The sequence below is a fragment of the Physeter macrocephalus genome, chromosome 13, assembly GCF_002837175.3.
Source record: "Physeter macrocephalus isolate SW-GA chromosome 13, ASM283717v5, whole genome shotgun sequence".
Taxonomy (NCBI): domain Eukaryota; kingdom Metazoa; phylum Chordata; class Mammalia; order Artiodactyla; family Physeteridae; genus Physeter; species Physeter macrocephalus.
Genome location: NC_041226.1, coordinates 11793819 through 11799960, shown reverse-complemented (window position 1 = coordinate 11799960; position 6142 = coordinate 11793819). Strand labels below are relative to the sequence as shown.

The 6142-nt window shown below is 37.3% G+C and overlaps 1 protein-coding gene across 9 annotated transcripts in view; it reads right to left on the bottom strand.

Annotated features, from left to right (window-relative positions):
• The window catches only part of NBEA (neurobeachin), a 607387-nt gene that overhangs the window by 454430 nt on the left and 146815 nt on the right, over nt 1-6142 (bottom strand). The gene's annotated exons all lie outside the window — the stretch shown is intronic.

Sequence of the window (6142 nt, the reverse complement as noted above, 5' to 3'; positions counted from 1 at the left end):
TTCCTATCAGCTCCTCCTCCCCAGTTTTATTGAGATGTAACTGACATATAACAACATAGCATTAGTTCAAGGTGTACAACATAATGCTTTGATACATGTATATACTGCAAAATAATTACCACAAGTTTAGTTAACACCATCACCTTACACAGTTGCAAAATTTTTTTTCTTGTGATGAAAACGTTTAAGATCTATTCTCTTAGAAACTCTTAAATACTATACAATACAGTATTGTTAACTATAGTCACCATGCTGTACACTTCAGTCCCAGACCTCATTTATCTTACAACTGGAAGCTTGTACCATTTGACCACATCCACTCATTTCTCCCAGTCTCTACCCTGCCGATTATGGGAAACCCCCATCTGTTCTCTGTTTCTATGAGTTTGGTTTCTACAGATTCCGCACATAAGTGAGATGATATAGTATTTGTCTTTGTCTGATTTATTTCATTTAGTATAGAGCCCTCAAGGTCCATCTAAATTGTGGCATATGACAGGATTGCCTTCTTTGTTATGGCTGGATATTATTCCATTTTATATATAGAAACAGAGAAAACTACGATCTAAGTATCTACATTTTCTTTATCCATTCGTCTGTCAATGAACAATTAGGTTGTTTCCATGTCCTGGCTATTTGTAAATAATGCTGTAATGAACATGGGGGTACAGAAATCTCTTTGAGATAGTGATTTCAATTCCTTCGGATATAGTCCCAGAAGTGACAATGTTGGATTATATGGTAGTTCTATTTTTAATTTTTTGAGGAATCTCCATACTGTTTTCCATAGTGGGTGCACCAATTTATATTCATACCAACAGTGCACATGGATTCCCTTTTCTTTATATCCTCACTGTTATCTCTTTTCTTTTTGATAACAGCCAATCTAACAGGTGTGAGGTGATATCTCATTGTGGCTTAGACTTGCATTAGTTATGCTGAGCATGTTTTCATGTACCTGTTGTATGTCTTCCTTGGAAAAATGTCTATTCAGATCCTCTGCCCATTTTTTAATTGGATTGCTTGTTTGCTACTAAGTTGTATGAAGTCTTTATATATTTTATATATTAATAGCTCATCATAGAAATGATTTGCAAATATTTTCTCCCATTCAGTAGGCTGCTTTTTCATATTGTTGACTTTCCTTTGCTGTGCAGAAACTTTTTAGATTGATATAATCACTTGTTTATTTTTGCTTTTGTTGTCAAATCCAAAATATCATTGCCAAGAATGATGTCAAGGAGCTTACCCCCTGTTTTCAGGTGCTATGTTCAAGTCTTTAATCCATTTTGAGTTAATTTTTATCTAATATGTAAGCTAGAGTTCCAGTTTCCTTCTTTTGCATGTGGCTGTCCAGTTTTCCCAACATCATTTATTGAAGAGATTATTCTTCCTCACTGTATATCTTGGCTCCTTTGTCGTAAAGTATTGGCCATATATGTGTGGGTGTACTTCTGGGCTATTTTATTCCATTGATTTATGCGTCTGTTTTTATGCTAAGACCACACTGTTTTGAATACTGTAAATTTGGATTATAATCTAAAATCAGGAAGTGTGATGTCTCCAGCTTTGTTCTTTCTCAAGATTGCTTTGGCTATTCAGGGTCTTTTGTGGTTCCATACAAATTTTAGAATTATTTGTTCTATTTCTGTGAAAAATGCCGTTGGCATTTTGATAGCAATTGCATTAAATATGTAGATCACTTTGGATAGTATGGACATTTTAACAATATTTATTCTTCCTATCCATGAGCATGGTATATCTTTCCATTTGTTTGTGTCTTCTTCATTTTTTTTCATCAATGTCTTACAGTTTTCAGTATAAAGACCTTTCAACCTCCTTGGTTAAATTTATTCCTAGGTATTGATATTTTATTCTATGAAATCTTTCATTCTTTCTCTATATTCTTAACCTTCTTTCCTATTTATCATCTTTGTCTCTTGGTGATGTTTTTACATCATTTCTTCATTTCTTCTAGTTCACCAATTCTTTCTTAATTTCTGTATAAACTGTTTAACATGCCATGGAGCTGTTAATTTTAGTTAGTGCCTGTTCATTTCCAAAAGTTACTTCTGATTATTTGTTTAAAAGCTGAATGGTTAGTTTCAATATGATCTTGTTTCTTAAGAATTATAACTTCTATTATGTTTGATCTTCATTTTTGGCATACAAGAATTTCCCTTACTTTTGTGTACCCAGCTATACATCTGAAAGGAATTTTGCTATATTTTACCCAACATTTCTAAGTTCTTAGTGGTACAAAGTGTTTCAGGATATCTTGTTTTACCCATTGTTTTTCTTCTCCAATTATTCTTACTAGTCACATGTTAAGTCTCCTATGCCTTTATATAGTTTCTCATTTTATGTTTTTGGTCCATGCTTTGAGATCTTCCAGTTCACTAATTTGGGTGAATAGGGAAAAATAATGATATAAAGAGGCAGAATGTCACCTTTGGTGCTCTACTTGAATCTCAGATGCACTTTTTAAAGGTAAAATTCAAAGGTTCCATGATAGCTTCCACACTAGTTCTATTTCATTGAGTACATAATGTGATGATTCTCTCTTATCTCCTGTCTCTGGTTGCTATGCCCCTTCAACTGAGTTGTCATCTTCCATTTTCACACTGTTGCACTTAGATCTCCCTACTATGAATTTTAAATGATGAGATCCCTGCAGGTGTTGTAAGGCAAAGATCCCTCTAAGCACACTGATCTGTAGTACAAAACTTAGCATGCTCTAAGTCCTGAAGCCAGCATCCTAGCACTCTAATATCCTTACACTCCCACAAGTTCAAGGACAGGGAAAAATTCATCCCATCAATTCAGGTACCTCTTGGCATTCTGGTGGTAACTTAAATAGAAGCCAATGTTAATATTCCTTGGAAGACAGAGACAGAGGAGAGGAGAGAGAATGGGAGGCAGAGATATCTGAGATCAAAACATATCTTAAAATTTGCTGCTTTTTAGTCTTTACCTTAGGCTGCTAACATAGTTCTTCAGCTGTTTGTCATTCCCATGGGAGAGAAAAATCCCTCACGAGTTGCCATTTTTCTCTACTGGTACCCCAAAAGAACATCAAGACTCATTTGTACACACAAGAGCCAACATTTTGGCAGAAGAGAGCCAAATAGCTTGGAGTTGAGAGTAGATGAGGAGGAAGCTTTCTTTTTGAACTACTGTATCCCCAGAATCCATACCACTACTTTTTACTAACAGACAACTGGCTCTGCCAGATAAACTGGACTAATTTCAGCTAGTCCAAAAAAGAAAGACGCTATTAGGTTAAACAACTGTCAACATGTAACAGGCCTGTAACAAACAACTAATAGCATGTTGATTCATTTAACTACCAACAGTGCCTTTTTTTTTTTTTTTTTTTTTTTTTTTTTTGCGGTACGCGGGCCTCTCACTGCTGTGGCCTCTCCCGTTGTGGAGCACAGCCTCCGGACGCGCAGGCTCAGCGACCATGGCTCACGGGCCCAGCCGCTCCGCTGCATGTGGGATCTTCCCAGACTGGGACACGAACCTGTGTCCCCTGCATCGGCAGGCGGACTCTCAACCACTGCGCCACCAGGGAAGCCCGCCAACAGTGCCTTTTAAATTTATTTATTTATTTATTTTTGGCTGCATTGCATCTTCGTTGGTGCACGCAGGCTTTCTCTAGTCGCGGCGAGCGGGGGCTACTCTTTATTGCTGTGCGTGGGCTTCTCATTGTGGTCGCTCCTCTTGTTGCAGAGCACAGGTTCTAGGTGTGCGGGCTTCAGTAGTTGTGGCACATGGGCTCAGTAGTTGTGGCTCACGGATTCTAGAGTTCAGGCTCAGTAGTTGTGGCACACAGGCTTAGCTGGCTCCACCACATGTGGGATCTTCCCAGACCAGGGCTCAAACCTGTGTCCCCTGCACCGGCAGGCATATTCTTACGCACTGTGCCACCAGGGAAGCCCAACAGTGCCTTTTAGAGTGTGATTATCTTGGAGAATTCATCCAGAAGTTACATTGTTCGAAGTTAAGACATTAAACAAACATACTTGGTTGAGAAATTTTTATTTCCACAGTAAACATTAAATTGTATGTGCTTTAAAATTTTTAGAAGCTAAAATTATTATAGCTTTAGTATGGTATAGCATTGGGCATTTTGATCATCTGTTTGAACCATTTGTTAGAATTCTGTCCTGCGAATAACTGTAATTAAGCCACCTCCATGAAGGAACAGTTTGGCTTTCTAGTCAAGCATATATCAGAGGTAGGGTTTCTCAACTTTATATGTCTTTTTATTTTGGAAAATTTTAAGATTTACAGAAAAGTTGAAAAGATAGTACAGAGAGTTCCCATATATAATTCACCCAGCTTCCCTATATGTTAACATCTTACCTAATCATGGTACATATGTCAAAACTAAGAATCAACATAAGTACAATATTATTAATTAAGCTACAGACTTTATTTAGATTTCACCATGACCTTTTTATCTGTTCAGGATCCAATCCAGAATACCAGTTTACATTTAGACTTCTCTGGTTTGTAGCAGTTTCCCATCCCTTGTTTTTCATGCCTTTTAACAGTTTTGAAGAGTATTGGTTAAGTATTTTGTAGACTGTCTCTCAATTTGGGGGTGTATGATGCTTTCTCACAATTAGACTGAGGCTATTTATGTTTTAGAAGAACATCACAGAGATGAAGTGCACTTCTCATCATATTACATCAGGGAATACATGATATCAACATGACATATGACTGGTGATGTTAACCTTATTCAGTAGTGAAAAAGAGTCAGGTTTTGCTATTCTTTGGAAGTTAGCCAGTAAGTCCATCCCTCACTCAAGAAGAGGGGATTTAAGTTCCATCTTCAGGAGGTGGGAATAGCTGCGTGTATTATTTAGAACAGACTTCTCAATATTTGTGATAGATGTCAAGCCTATCTCCAGTTCAGTTGACAATTAAAGTGTATGGATTATCTCCCAACCTGTATCCTAGGTACTCACATAAATTATAAACTCAGTGTTAGAAGAGACTATCCCACCCAGACTTCAGATTAGCTTCATCCATGAACCCAATTCAGATTCACTATCAAACAACTCCTCCATACACAAATGAGATGCTGACTTTGGGTGATATCTCATGTTTCAACAGTTTTAAAGATGATTCTCTTAGGTTTTTGGGTTTTTTTTTCCCAACAGAATAAAACATTTATTGTCTTCTGAAATGAAATGAAGCCTGTGATTTGGCTGCAATTCTGGAGGGCTCTCCTGGGCTCAAGGCATCCTCTCATTCCAGGACTCAGGCTAAAGCAGCAGCCTTTCTTTTCCATGCTGTTATCATGGAAGAAGACAAGAATGAAAGAGGCCAAAGTAAAGGAAGTGAGCACATTCAAAGTTTCTGCTCACAAGTGGCAAATATAGTGTTTGTCCACATTCTAGTGACCCACTCCAGTCCTCTGTCCAGCATGTCAGTGGGGGAGCCTGGGAAACACTCCACGTCAGGTGGCAAGGGCTGTCGATGAATGATCTTCATCACTTATTGTGTGGGAGGGGGCAGGTGGTAAGCGTGAATGGGAGCTAGGGCAGGACCACATGTGCAGACTCCTCTTTCAAGGAACTGGACATTTAAAGAAGTAGAGATGGTGGGACTTCCCCAGTAGTCCAGTGGTTAAGACTTCGCCTTGCAATGCAGCAGGGTGTGGGTTCAACCCCTAGTTGGGGAGATAAGATCCCACATGCCTTGCGGCCAAAAAAACCAAAACATAAAACAGAAGCAATATTGTAACAAATTCAATAAAGACTTTTAAAATGGTCCACGTCAAAAAAAAAATAAAATAAAATAAAGAAGTGGAGATGTGGTTAGTTTTGAGGGTGAACCGTAGATCAAGTTTGAAGTTTTTTTATGGAGGAGACTTTCAACTTTCAACTTCTTGAAATTCTGTTAGTAGCTGCCCTTTCTCAGAAGCAATTCATTTATTTCTTACTTTTTTAACTTATGGTAAAGTTTTTAATCAAACTTATTGTGTACTCCATAGCAGTATTTTCCAGTGACTGTTCTTCATGTACTGGTTAGTTTTATTTATCTTTTCCACATTTATATATATATATATATATATATATATATATATATATATATATTTTTTTTTTTTTTTTTTTTTTTTTTT